The following is a 15,724-nucleotide window of genomic DNA, read 5'->3' on the forward strand; positions in this document are numbered from 1 at the left end:
TAGAATATTAACTTTAGGAGCCAAGATCTTAGATGAAATCCTATAAGCATTTAATCTTCGTTTCAACATCTGAGCTCAGTTGCATAATCACTTAAAACAAATTACCCACAAAATACCTTGGATTACTCTCTAGAGCTCTAATACTGAAACGATGAACTCATAAATTTCAACTTTTAGGAGTATTCTCCAGACAAACCTTATATAAACAGAGGGTTTTAAGAAGATTTAAATGAAAATTCATCATAAAAAAATAAATACATAATAGTCCAAACTCCATTTCAGTGACTTCTTGCCAAAACATAAGACTGTTTTGGGATGGGCTAAAGACAGTGTTTTAGGAAAGACGTGTAAGTGTTATAGAGTGCCAACTCAGAACTTTTATTTCGTGGTAAGGCTGGATAGGGAGTGCAGCTTCTGGAAGATGTTGCTTTGTGATTATTTGTTTGTTTATAATTTGGTTTTGTTCTGCGTCAGATCTGCCTCATCTACTATGAGAATTCAGGTAAATTAGGAGTTGCAACCAATGCTCAATACCACACTTGAGATAGTCTTTCAGATAAATATTTGGGACCTGTATCAGTATGTAGGTCTCTAGTATATACTAATATCTGACAAACAAGGGGATTTTCCCTCTTCTGTTTTGCACTCTGTATTTGTTTCATCCAAGAAATGGGTGGGTTTAAAACACTAGTGATTCAGCATAGCTGAATGTTCACAGTGCAGCAGTGAAGCTGGGAACAACAGATATGTGATCAGATGGGGTACCTGCTTCTGTCAGTCCAAAATTATATGTGGATCCTAAACAGAGATCCTCACGTAGTATCCTCCCTGCCATGGAACTGTTGAGTAGCATTTGCTGGCTAGGGTGTGATCAGGTATTCTGCTTCACACATAACTGTCCTGGGAAAAAAATATCACTTCCCCTCAGCTTCTTGTCACCACCCATCTGGCAGAAATTATTGCCCCTGCACAGAAAGCATAGCTACCAGAAGTGTCCAGACATCTGTTTCTGATGAATTCACCATAGTAGCAGAAGTAGTCCATGATGGCCTGGGCAATCCTTGCTGCCAGGTTAGTGGGCAGTGGGAAGCAGCAGGACAATGTAATTTATTACATTATTAAACTTGAATGATGTTGTATGGCCATGTCTATAGAGTGCTTCAGTAATCTAATAAAACAGAAGTAATTTCCAAAAGGACAAAACCTCAAAACTCCCTGTGATTTGGTAGTTCAAAGGGCGGGATTCATCAATTTCCATTATATTCCTCAACGATATTGAATCCTTCAGTATGATCACTGCAATTTTTTTTCTCCTCTGTGGCCTCTCAAGTGAAACAACCTTACTTTTCCCTGCAGTTTGCCAACTCACTCCCCATTTTCTCCATCAAGTTATTAATAAATATTCTAATACTAGGTGCCCTGGTGTCTGAACTCTTCATTAGCCTCTCCCCACTCTGAGAATAATCTGTTCTCTAATCCTTTGTTTTCTATTACATCATCAATCGTTTTTAAACCTATGAAAACTTCTAATAACCTTTCATCAGATTTTCTAGAACAGAAATGGAGGCGTTTCTCCCATTAACAGTATAAGGATCAGTTTGGACTTTGTTTAGTAAAATCTGTGTGAACAGGCACTGCATGGGTGATTTTACTGTCTGCAGAAGGAGTAGCTTAGAAGACCCCCTGCTCTTAGATGTACTCACTGGCTTGGTACAGGATCATCCTAAAAATTCCCTTAAGCACAGAAATAGCTTTCTAGTGTCATGATCAGTGTCTTTAAAGAAGAAGAAAAATCACCAGCCTCTATGAGGTGTGCTGGGTGTTATGCCTAAGAATTGAGGTAAGCTTGTGATAGCAGTTCCCGTGCCCTGGCACCCTCATGTGTCTGTACAAGCAGCCACGAGCCACATCCACAAGCAGTCCGCAAGCCAGAGATGACATAGCAGTGACTCTGATCAGTTCAGCAAAATGTCTGGAGGCAGTCTGAATCTTGCCCATGACGATTTGGGTTCTGTACTGCCTTTTTTTGTTCACGCCATCTCCAAGGTGTCTACAGACTTTTGAAAGGTAACCTGGAAAAAAAAATCAGAAAGATTTGCTGGGCCGGAGAGCTGCTTTTAGGGCAATTGGCCAGAGTACTTATAGCAATTTGGAGGACGAAGAGGCTTTGCACAGCACAAAATTGTACACTGCTCCAGCAGAAGTGATTTAGAGGGGAACAAGTAGGATAGTGCCTGAGGCAGAGGGACCTCCTTCAGCCAGGCTGAAGCCAGGCTGGGCCGTGGGTCCATGGGTTGGGTTAGGATCAGCAAAGCCCATGTCTGGGCAAGAGTGTAAGAGTCACTTGAGAGCCATCCCTGGCTCAAGGCCGATGATGGAGATGGGGCCGGCAGTTGCTGTAGCCAAGGGGCTGGTGCAGCTGTGCCACACTGTAGCCAGGGCAGCCCAGGCAGGGTCTCCAGGAACCTGCCTGGAAGATGAAGCCTTTAGCCTGGTCTTGAGCAAGCCTGAGGCACATCTAAGAAAAAGTCCTGACTATTTGGTGGTATGTCCTTTCTTCTGATTATTTTCTGCCATAAAACATATTTACCACTCTTCCTACATCTGTTAATGTGTATCAGTTATGTAGATCAGAAAACAGAAAGGATTTTCTAGTAGATGTTTATAATTTGCCAGTATAACTGCTTCTACCCTGCACATTGCATTAGCACAACTACTGTTTTTGCAGGAAAAAAACCCACTTTGTTATCAAAATCCTAACAGAGACAGGTCTCACAGCCCTTGCTGTATGCCAGGAGAAACCAAAGGACAGTCCCGACCCAATACACTACTTCTGTCAAAGTGCCATCAGACCTACATCTCCTTGTTGTTATAAGGCTATATTTGCAACACAGCTGGAATCATGGAGACCATATTTGGATTATTTGAAGACCCTCTCCCTAATGAAGATCTTTTCATTCTATTATTTTCCTTTTTAAGAGTACAAATACCTGTCCTATCTTTCATGCACCAGCCCTTTGGGTTTTGCAGGGCCCCGCTGCTGCTGTATGTACCTGTGCCCTGGGAAAGGCTGGGTCTGCAATAGCAAATACCTGAGGTAAATGGCTGGAGTGGGGTTGAAGATGCTCAGCTTTTGTCAACCTGAAGTGGCTTTTTCTCTGCTGCAAAAGGTTTATTATGGAACGAAGAATGCCATTTCCCTCCTTTAAAAGCTGCCCATAAAACAGGGACAGTGAGGGGAGAGGAGAATGGAAAACTCCTTTAGGAAGGTGACAGAATGGGTGGATTTTTTTTGACTTTTATTTTTATAAACCTTTTGACACACTGTCATACTGTAAACATCAAAGCAAATGGTAGAAGAAGTCACCATAGCAACAAAACCTTGGTCAGTGAAAGGCTTTCCAAGAAGTGGTGATTATGTCCTTCAGGTAGTAGAGAATAAGACCATGTTATATTCAACGTTTGAGTACTTTTATTTGCACTTTGCTTTAAGGGAAAAGGCAAAATTAGGATACAATGAAGAGAATTGCCTTTGTTCTCCTCTGGGGTGGATGGTGGAGTAAAATAATACCAGTAAGAATGATCCCGTCACTGTCTTTCCACCCCAGAAAAAGAGAAAAGGATAAACATTCCCTAATCATTTTTTAAGGTTATAAAAGATTAATTACACTTTAGTAATGGTGGTAACATACTTTCTTCCTTCTGACCCTCTAACCCCAAATTAAGCCCTTTTGAAAGCAGCAAAATATTGAAAAATATTTTAACCACAAGGTGGTTAAGCTTTCCCTCAGGCACAGGTGCCAAAGGACAAGGGAGTCCTTTTCCGCTGAGTCTGGTGTTGGGAGGGTGTCCCCCTGCTGCTGCATGGCAGAAGGTCCAGGCTGGAACCTGAAGCACATTGAGGCTTTGGGGAACTTACTGGAAAGCTGAGGGTGTGCTAGTTTTTTGTTATAACAATGCCTCAGGCTGACTTTGCTACAGTCCTTGAGAGGCTGAGCTGTTGACCAAAACAGCTGGAATTGGATGCTCTCAAAAAATGTGAAAAAAGAGCCAATAACACACAACTCTCTTGTTGCCTGATCATGCTCTGAAGAGTGAGATAGTATATTTGGCGTGTTTAAAACCCAGAGCATCAAGAAGCTTGGTCATACGCAGTTTGTAATCAGCTTTTTTAGGATCTGAGGTACCTTTATATGTTGCCCCGTGACAGAATGGATGGCTGTTCAAAGGATTCCCAGAGAAGATGGAAAGACCTAGTGATAGTCTTATTTAGCACCCATCAAGAGAAATTTTTTTACATTTCCTACTGGAAATATTCTTCATGAACATTTGAGTTTTTGAGAGGAAAATTAATTTGGATTTTTAAAATTTTATTTTAGCCAGCTTGAGAAAAGAGGGTTTGGGGCCTAACTAACAGCCACCAATTAGCACACCAAAAGCAAATAGTTTTCATAAACCCTTAAGACCCCAAACACTAACAGATCTGACATCCTGTAACATTTTGACTTAAAACAATAGCTTTTGGTATTTGATACGAGATTACAGTGCTTTGTGGATTTCGTCTCCTTTCTTCAGCTCTATTAATCATGTCCAGACACAAGTATGAATTCAAAACAAAGAAAGGTTTAATCTTTTAGAAGACTAGATAAATGCTTAGAAAGAACATTGGCTTAATTGATTTTTCTATTACTAAATACATTTTGAAATTCTCCTTTTTTGTGATATGACTTGTCCTATTGCTTTTTATATTAGGTAGTCTCTGAATAGTACTTTCATCTTCCTATAATTCAAAAGAAATATTTTCCTAGTGGGACGACAGCAATATATTGTTCAGCCTGGAAGCAAAGTGCTTGTTCTGATAAGAGGTTACAAAACTGCTATCTTCTACCTCCATAGAAGAATTCCCATTTTTTTCTTCAGATTTATCATTTGACTTTTGCATTGGCTTTGTTTAATCCTGTTGGTCTCTCAGGACTAATACAGCTAATGCTGAGTGCAGTTCCTAAATTATATGGCCTAATTTATGTGTATGATGTAATTTGGGTTATATGTCTACAAAAAATGGCTGATGTTGTATAGTCGTTTTCACCCACTGAAGCTCACTGAGCTCAAATCGGTCAGCGAAAGCCTTGCATAGACCCACAGGACTTCTGTTGCTCTTCTGTATGGCACATGTGATACATAGAAGTCTCTATATAGAGAAACTGGAGTGTCTGTGGGACCAGCTGTTTTGAAGTCCCTCTCTTTACTGGTAAACAAAATGTGATTTTAACAGAAATCAGAAAACCGTATGAAGTCAGTACTTTGATGTCATTTCACAGAGATACTTTTTATCCCATTTGTGGGAAAGTTATCAGAAATAGCACTGTTTGTATAGGGAGTCCGGGGAGCTATGCAAACCTTTTGATTTTATCAACAAATAGAAAAGTTGTATTCTCCCATGGCTTGAAGAGCATGAGCAGGAAGGAGTCAAACGTGGCGCCATAGTTAGGACTGTGAAAATAGGTTGTTAATAATCATCATCATCATCATCATCATCTTAATCTTTGGCATTTTTATTGACCTGTCTGCATATAAAGCTAGATACATATTTAGACCTACTTTTACCTATTCTGATGAATAAAGCATATATGGGTCACTGGAAGAACAAAACCAAAATCTTTAGGTGTGCAGTGAGTGCATAGCAAGAGGACAGCTGAGTAACATAGTTTGACATGTTTCCTTACCTGACCATCAGCTCTTTTGCCCTATGTTTACATAGCAGACCACAGCTGTTTCTACATCAGATATCTTAAAGAATAGGTAACAGAAATATTTTGGGAAATTATTTGGCTTGACATTGTTGAGGTGTCAAGGAAACTTGGCACAGCTGTTATGGAGGCTGAAAATATGCAGAAGTAAGAATCTGCTGGCTGGAAAACTCCAAGGAAAAGAAAGCAGCCTGGGAGATGACAAGATGGGTCTGTGCTTACTTGTCATCTGTCAGGGCCATAATCTTGGTTTATGTATAGAATCTGTTAATTAGAGCTGTAATGAACTGTTCAGTTCACTTTGTTCATGTACTAGTTTGCAGACTTAGGGACAAAAGCCAGTGCCTGAAGACCCAGGGGACTAATTAAGTACACAATGTTTCAAGTAATTAACATCCTAGTCAGATGTTTTCGATGACAGTAAGTATATTATGCTGTCATTGCCCTGCCCTAAAGCATCCTCAGGCCAGGCTTTTTAAACACTCTTATTTTTTAATCTATTTTATCTGTTAACCCACGCAAATGTCAGGGATTCTTGAATATATTTATAAAATAAATCTTTAGCAAAACATGTTCTGTCCAAAGAAGTCATTGTCATGATGAGATGACCCAAGCTGTGATCCTTAAAATCAATTATTTGTGTATCAATTTAAACTAAATAGACCTATTGGCAGAAGAGTTTGTTGCAGAGGGGTGATGCCAGACATGCCAGACTTCTATACTGCTTATTGGATTATTTTGTCTGTGTAGATTAAAAGACCAGTTAGACATCTTGTTGCATATTGACAATTGCATTCCCATGCAGTATAATTGAACCCTTAGCTTTGGAAAATGTGGCAGCCTGAAGCCCAGTGACAGTGAAAAATGTGCATCTGCTCTTTAAACAAGCAGCAGGTTATCAAAGGAACTTCTAATCTGGAAGAGCAGATCAAATCAATCTTTCAGAAAGTGTCCGAAAGTAAGAAAAGGTAGAACAATGCAGAGCCAGTAACAAGATTTCCTTTCTAGTGAGTTAGTTCCTTCAAGCATCATGAGATGATATTAAGAAGGCATTGCTTCATGACTTGGTAGTAGAGGTCAGTTTATCACTGTGTTTGCTTAACCTTCTGGATTAACTATTCTGATTGATAGGCTGAGATCTCTGCATCTTCCCTTCCCTTTTTAGTCAGTGATAGACCTTCTGATTTCAGAAAGCCTTCTGTGAAAGATTATGGGTAATATTCATTATTTTGCAGTCTTGGAAAGGATATATGTGAATATATGCTACCTTGTGTGGTGGGTTGACCCTGGCAGGATACCAGGTGCCCACCAAAGCTGCTCTGTCACTCCCCTCCTCAGCTGGACAGGGGAGAGAAAATATAATGAAAGGCTTGTGAGTTGAGATAAGGACAGGGTGAGATCACTCACCTATTACCATCACAGGAAAAGCAGACTTGACTTGGGGAAATTAGTTTAATTTACTAACAATCAAATCAGAGTAGGGTAATGAGAAATAAAAACTAAATCTTAAAAACACTTTCCTGCCACCTCTCCCTTCTTCCCGGACTCAACTTCACTCCCAATTTCTTTACGTCCTCCCCCTGAGTGGTGCAGGGTTGCGGTCAGTTCATCACAAGTTGTCTCTGCCATTCCTTCCTCCCCAGTGGGAGGACTCCTCACACTCTTCCTCTGCGCCAGCGTGGGGTCCCTCCCACAGGACACAGTCCTCCACAAACTTCTCCAACATGGGTCCTTCCCATGGGCTGCTGCAGTTCTTCACAAACTGCTCCAGTGTGGGTCCCTTCCACAGGGTGCAGCCCTTCAGGAACAGGCTGCTCCAGCGTGGGTCCCCCACGGGGTCACAAGTCCTGCCAGCAAACCTGTTCTGGTGTGGGCTTCCCAGGGGGTCAAGGTCATGTTTGAGCATCCACCTGCTCTGGCGTAGGGTCCTCCACGGGCTGCAGGTGGATGGTTATCTGCTCCACTGTTACCCTCCATGGGCTGCAGGCGGACAGCCTGCCTCACCATGGTCCTCGCCACAGGTTGCAGGGGAATCTCTGCTCCAGCACCTGGAGCATCTCCTCCCCCTCCTTCTTCACTGACCTTGGTGTCTGCAGGGTTGTTCCTCTCACATATTCTCACTCCTCTTTACTGCTGCAATTGCATACTTTGTTTTTTTCCCCCCCCCCCTTTTTAAATACATTATCCCCGAAGCACTACCACCATCACTGATGGGCTCAGCCTTGGCCAGTGGTGGGTCCGTTTGGTGGCCAGCTGGCATTGGCTTTGTCAGACATAGGGGAAGCTTGTAGCAGCTTCTCATAGAATACACCCCTGTAGCCTTCCCACTACCAAAACCTTGCCATGCTAACCCAATACACCTTTGGTCCCCAGGCTGAGTGTAGCCCCGCTTGCTACTGGTACTTTCCTGGTTCTATTAGTTGGAGGACTCAGGATGTGTCACCTTTGTTTTGTCTGAAATTTACAACCAACTGTTACTGGTTGTAGCTAGCAAGTATCAGGCTTGTGCCTGAGATTGCAGAAGTTCGGTTTTAGACATTCACCTGCACCCACTTACCTGTCAGCATTCACAGATTAAGTTATTTTTTGGCACAATTTAAGCTATTTTTTGTCTACCACAAGGGCCAAATCCTGAGGCAGCTCCGATCTCTCCTGTATGTGACTTGCACCACCATAAATCAGTCTTGAAGAGACTTATAATATGACTGGGGCTGCTGTAAATGTACTCATCATAGCTCTTAGTAATAACTCCTATGTGTGCTCCGGTAAGACTGTCAAATATCCCCAGAACAGAGATGACTGGGAAGCAGCAGAGCCTACTGGAGGGCACAGTCTCTGTCAGGTGGGGTTGTGGTGGTAGAGTGTATTTTTGTGAGTTTTCTTGAAGTATTGCAGCATAGGCATCTTTTTTTTTTATGTTAGGTGTTATCAAGCATTTGCCTATTTAATTTCTATGAAGAACAGGTTCCCTAGATATCTTTATTAACATTTGATCTCTACACAGTCTGAACCTGCATATAGTTATATTTTCTAAGTTTCCTTCAGAATCAGCAAATACTGAACTTCAATTTGCCACAGTTTAAATGCATTGGCTGAAGCAGTAGTCCCTTCTATCCTCTTTTCCTAGATTGTCCCAGTTAGAAAAGACTCCAACTGTACGCTGTACTGAATCCTGTTTTAGTCCTCTGACATAATTTCACAACAAATATGATTGCTGTGAAGTAGAAGTCCAACCAATGTTCCTCACTATCTTCCTTTATATTTGCTTCTTTATAACAATAAATAACCTTCAGAAAGGAAAAACTGCTACACAAATGGAACAGTAGGGATTTGGAAGGGGTACCCCAACAGCTTTATGTTCTTTTCCTTGCTGTTTAAATGTGTTGGTGCAGACACATTTATGCAAACCATTGAGTATAAAACACATGCATGCATGTGCATTTCTGAGATATAGAGCTAATTTGTCTCTTTGGAAATACTTTTGCAGTTAAGATAAGAGTTTAAATTTCTCTTGAGGCATAAGGCCTGCCACTCCTCTGTAGTTCACAAGGATAAACTTGACAGATGACCTTGTTTGTATGCAAATTAGTTAATTTAAATACATTTTGTCTTTTATTTAGACTTACTGTACTGGGGACTTAATGGCCAATAGAGAGCAAACTTTTAAATGCATTTTAAACTGTTTTGTCCTGCCACACCCGATAAATTAGTCTAATCCTTATTAGAATATATTGTATCATTAGCATCTCTTCCAATCTTAATTTATTATGAACTGAAGAAATTGCACTCATGTCCTATTTTTTCTGTTATTCATTGTGGGAACTAATAATTTAAAAGGAAGCATTCTCAAAGGTTAGGCAGGCATAAATGGGCGTGGGGACAGAAAGAGGGTCTAGGAAATGTGGCTAGGGAGTCCCTCCAACAGCTGGCAAAGCTGCATAGTTGAAAAGCACAGTATAAATAGATGCTTTGTGAAATTCAGAATAAATTTTCCATTGACTTTAGGGTCAGGATTTCACCCTTTATTTTTCAAGGGAAAAAGAAATTTAAGAGCTAATCCTGTACAGTTTTTCATGTGTAGTCATAATCAGTTAGCTAAAAATATCAGAGCTCCTTGTGTCTGCTCAAGGACAGATAATATCACTGAAACAGAAGGCTGGAAATGCCTTCCCATTCTCTCAAGTCCAGGCAACAGTATTTTATAATCTCACCTCTACCTAATAAATGAGCTTTTTACTTCTTTGGTTTTTAATCTTTTCATTTTTGCATCCCATTGGTCCTAATGGGTGGTTATTCCTCTGTCCTATGATTTGGCAGGATGTATTTCTACCAACAGGATAGTATCCTCAGAATCAGGATTTCTGCTTTTATAAAGGCACCAAGGATTTTTGAGGAAGTTTAAAATGCCCCAGAGATGTCTGCTGTACATCAATATTATCGCCAGACAAGATAGCAATATGAGTCAGATCTTAGAGCCCTGGGACAGAAAAATGCTGAATGACACCAAGGGAGAGAATCTCTGTTTAAGAAACAATTGAGTTCATCTCTTGGTTTCCTGCATATCTGAAAGTGAGACATCTGCTTGTATGATGATTTATAGACATGCATTGAAATGAATTGCTTTATTCTGAAATGCTAACTTGTAATTGTCATGTCAAATAAATGCTCAGATGATGCTGAGAAACAATCCTGATTCAGGCTTCCTTCCCTCTCAATAGACTTCTCCTGTGGCCTGAATGTATTTCATCAGATTCCTCCTTGCTTTTGGCATGTTTGTATCACTTCGCATTTTTATGAGCCATAATTTATTTTCCCTTAAAAATAGCTTGTTCATCACTCTCCGATTTCTCCTTCTACTTTGTGATACTTTTACTGATAAATCTGTTCATTTTGCCTGTGTTAGAGATGCAAAGATATTTACAGCAGCCACATTTTATAGATAGTCTTTCATTTAAATTGTTTACGAGTCTGAGGAAGTTATCAGCCCTTTACCTTTATTTAACATATTTGCCCTGTAGTGCCAAAATGCCAAGCAGATGAGCCCTATTATGTTAGGTTCCGTACAAGGGAAAATAACTGTAGTTCCTTGACCCATGTAAGCCAAAGTAGGGAGAAACCCACCAGCAAGCTGGGCTTGTCTGGTAAAGGAAATAGTAGTAGAAAAATAATAACAAATATATATACTAATAATTTTGAAGTGGGAATTGTCAGTGAAGTGAGAAACCTTCCCCAAAGCAGAAGATAGTTTCAAGAGCACTCGGTACAGAATGGTTTTCCTTCTCCCTATCCAGAAACCTTCAGATTCATAGTGGCTGGGATACAATTCAGAACTATTTCTCACAGCTAGAAATATTGTGAATAATCTCCAGGATAACATGGTCCCTGTAAAGCCATGATTGGAAGGTGTTGTTTACTCACAAGGCATGTACTGTTTTAAAGCTTTCAGTGCCATCCCAGCTTGAATTTAATAGCTCAGTTCATTTTAAGTATTGATTCCTTACAGAGTAGTATCATAACTTAAATAGTCACACATTTCCTATGGAATTCTTGTTTGTTTTCTGGCTATAGCCTCTGCAGGCCTGAGACTGCATACCAGTCAATGATAAAACCAAGAACAGGTCAAATGTGATAAGAAAAATAGAATTTGCTGTTCAGCAGGGACAAATGCAAAGTATTATACTTGGGCAGAAACAATCATCTGCAGAAATTTAGATTGGGAAACTTCTGGTATGAAAGAGTGCGTAAAAGAGGACCTGTGGATTACAGTAGATCACAAGCAGGAGTTACATCCATGAGATAAAGTTATTCAGAAGTAGGCAAATATTATCTGGTGTTGCAGAAAGAGAAGTGTGGCCTGCAAAAAGGGTGAAATATTTACTTGCATTCAGCACTAGGTGAATTTCACGTGGAGAAGTGCCTGGTTTTGGACATGACACTTGAAGAAAGGTGTAGTTTGACCAAGGTCAGTCTAGTACAGAGCAATATGATCAGTCAGAGGCGGGAAAGGATGACTGAGGGAGAAAGTGTGAATGAGACCAGGTAGCCTGAAGAATGGAGGACTGAAGAACGATATGACAGAGTCTAAGATATGTAAGATGCTATTGTAAAGGAAAGAGAATAATAGTTTTCAGTGTTTGCAGTAGAATAGGCAGGAGATAGTTGGCTTCAATTGCAAAACGGATGACTTGGACTTGACATTAGAGCATACTGGTACTGCAGGAAGACTAAGTGTTCTCAGCCTCTGAATGGGTATAATACCTGAATAATCAGGACAGCTGGAAACTTCTCCTTGACGTCCCTTTCTTTTTCTTCACTGCCAATAAATACTTTCAAAGTATAATACCTTATTTAGACAGCAATGGTATGTAATAAAAAGAAACCGGATTTTCTTACCCAGAGTCTGAACTCACATAACTTCCCTACAACACCTACTGCAGCCTGCATCAGCCCGAGGGAAGTGGAGCCCTGAGTCTGTCATCAGTCAACAATGCAGAGGCCATTGCACATGCACATACTATAGGGCAGCCATAAAGCAAACAGCACGCTGGACCTTAAGGCTGCCTCAGGAAAGAAAGTAACAAATTGATTCAAGAGTTAGCTCATCAAGGAGACGCGGTCTCTCGTGCTTTCCACCCGGCAGTCCAAACCACCAAGACTAGAGTCTTCATCAAGGGAACACCAAACCCTCTGTGATCGTTTCCCAAGTAATAACTGGTAATTTGTTTCACAGGCTCACAGAGTAGCTGGGGTTGGGAGGGACCTCTGAGACCGTCTAGTCCATCCACCCTGTTCAAGCAGGGTCAGCTGAGGCAGGCTGGCCAGGATGGGTGTTTGACTTGACATTTTATGTAAATTAAAGTAGATTTCAGAGTGTACGTTTCCTTTAGCTCAGAGAAAAAGCACCAGCTAGCTAGTGGGGGACTGCATATTTTCGATTTTCGTTGTAGTCACAAAAAGTAAAGGATGTTTGCTATATTTAGGATGAGACTCTTTGTTAGGGGGGGATTGTACGATGTAGTCTGTTATTTTTGCTTGACTGTATTTTCAATGGAACATACTGGGTAGAGAATTCCCTCTCTGCTACCTGTGTGTCCCCAGAGCAAGTGCTACAAGAAAAATGGGAATATTTCAAAAATTAAATTCTCAGCCATAGAGTTAACAATATTGAACTTTGAAGCAGCCAAAGTTTTGGTTTTATTAAAGTGCTAGCTTGCACAAAGAGGTGATTTTCACAGTTTTTCAAATACCTTCTTAGAACTGTTTCTTGAGCAGCAATGTTTTCTACACTTATTTTGCAGTTAAACAAAGTTATACCATGGAACCCCAAAACTCTTATGGCAATTTTGTCTTAACTATGTCAGGAAGTGATGAACAACTCAGGAAGAAGTCTTCTACTAGCTGGAATATAATTTTTAGAGAGATAAAGATGCAGACTTACGACAGAGGAGAAAAAGCATGGAATGACTGTGATGGGTATTAATCTAATATATGCAGGAACTGAAATGAAACTGTCCAACTGACATGAGTGGAAATGTCACTGTTACATCATAAATATTTAACCTGTCACACGAATAATAAGCAGACACTCTCAACTTGTTATTCAGATCTCTGTGTCTGGCAGAAGGGAACCTGCTGTAAAGTTTTTTCAACTCTCTCAGATTTGTAATATTTTCATTTCCACCTCCAGAAGAGCTCTCTTCTGATACTTGCTGGCACACTTGACTAGCATGTTTATGTGCAAATTCATTCCTTTTTGAACCAAGTAAGGTGTACTCTGCTAAGTTGTTATACCAGACTTGCTGACTACCCAGCAGTTGTTCCCCGTACTAATTCAGAACCATGTCTGCAAGCTCACCCAGCCAGCACTTTACCCATGCTGGAGCAGCAGGGTCAGCAAGCACTGGGAGACAGAGCTGGCTTCCTCTCTCTCTTACAAATCACCAGTGCAAAAAAGACAGCTACACATCTGTCACTATAGCACAACGTAAGGCTGTGAAGAGTATCAACAGATTGCTGTTGGTGGGTAGATTGGCAAAATCAGTCACAAATAGGAGTGGAAGCAGAATCTGACGAACACACTGGGGCTGACTATGCATTTGGTAGTAATAGAGATATCACCCAGGAGAAGACAGTAAAGAGATTGCAAAGGTAGCTTGTACAACTTAAAACTGTTAACTGATTAAGATAAACTAGGAAAGAGGACAAAGTCTTGCAGACTCAGGCTGGATTTTGCAAGGCAGGTGGTAGTTAGTAAGAGGATATTTCTCTTCTAAACAGCACACATGAACTGGAGCTACAATAAAATGAAAGCTGGGATGCCAATTCTATCAAGTCCACTGTCAAGACAGAACTGCATTTGTGCCTGATTAAATAATATGACTTTTCACACTGAACTAACATCAGATACAGACTTCCATAGGGTACTTGTTCTTAGTCACTGTAATAGTGTTGAATGCACTACTGAAGAGGGAAACCATTTCACTTATTTTCTATAGTATCTTTCATACATATTTCTATTATTATTTTGCTTTGACTCTATTCACTTCAATAAGGGTTTAGTGGTAACAGGACTCAATAGAGTCAGAAACATATTTTTCAGAAGGTAGGGAATAAAGAAACATGAAAACGTAACAAAATTTCAGGCAAAATGTTACTCTGAAGTCAATAACAGAAAAGAGTGCAGATATTGCTGGGGAGAGCTGTCAAGTCAATGAGGGTGGATTTAAAAAGAAGAATCAAGAGGGAGTTACAGATAAAGTACAGAAAGGGTGAAGTCTGGTACTTGCTATCTCATACAGATGGCTAGGAAGATGCATTTATACTAGCTCAAAAAATCTTGAAATTAAATGAAAATAGTTACAGAATTTTTAAGGTTGGAAAAGACCTCTAGGATCAAGTCCAACCATCAACCCAACAATACCATGCCTCCTAAACCATGCCCTGAAGTGCCACGTCTACACGTCTTTTAAATACCTCCAGGGATGGTGACTCCACCACCTCTCTAGGCAGCCTCTTCCAATGCCTGATTACTCTTTCAGTGAAGAAATTTTTCCTAATATCCAATCTAAACCTCCCCTGATGCAGCTTGAGGCCATTTCCTCTCGTTCTATCACTAGTAACTTGGGAGAAGAGACCAACACCCACCTCACTACAACCTCCTTTCAGGTAGTTGTAGAGACCGATAAGGTCTCCCCTCAGCCTCCTCTTCTGCAGACTAAACAACCCCAGTCCCCTCAGCTGCTCCTCATAAGACCTGCTCTCCAGATCCTTCACCAGCTTTGGACATGCTTCAGCACCTCAATATCTTTCTCGCAGTGAGGGGCCCAAAACTGAACACAGTATTCGAGGTGCAGCCTCACCAGTGCCGAGTACAGGGACACGATCACTTTCCTACTCCTGCTGGCCACACTATTCCTCATAAAAGCCAGGATGCTGTTGGCCTTCTTGGCCACCTGGGCACACTGCTGGCTCATGTTCAGCCAGCTGTTGACCAACACTCCCAGGTCCTGTTCTGCCAGGCAGCTTTCCAGCTACTCTTCCCCAAGCCTGTAGCGTTGCATGGGGTTACTATGACCTGAACGCAAGACCCATTAAACGTCATACAACTGACCTCGGCCCATTGATCCACCCTGTCCAGATCCCTCTGAAGACCCTTCATACCCTCAAGCAGATTGACATTGCTACCCAATTTGGTGTCATCTGCAAACTTAATGGGGGTGCACTCAATCCCCTCATCCACATCATTGATAAAGATATTAAACAAGGCTGGCCCCAGACCTCAGCCCTGGGGAACACCATTTGTGATTGTTCGCTAACTGGATGTAGCTCTATTCACCACAACACTCTGGGCTTGACCATCCCACCAGTGTTTTACCCAGCGAAGGGTACACACGTCTAAGCCATGAGCTGCCAGCTTCTCTAGGAGTATGCTGTGGGATACAGTGTCAAAGACTTCGCTAAAGTCCAGGTGGACA

The sequence above is a fragment of the Phalacrocorax aristotelis genome, chromosome 1 (genome assembly GCF_949628215.1).
Source record: "Phalacrocorax aristotelis chromosome 1, bGulAri2.1, whole genome shotgun sequence".
Taxonomy (NCBI): domain Eukaryota; kingdom Metazoa; phylum Chordata; class Aves; order Suliformes; family Phalacrocoracidae; genus Phalacrocorax; species Phalacrocorax aristotelis.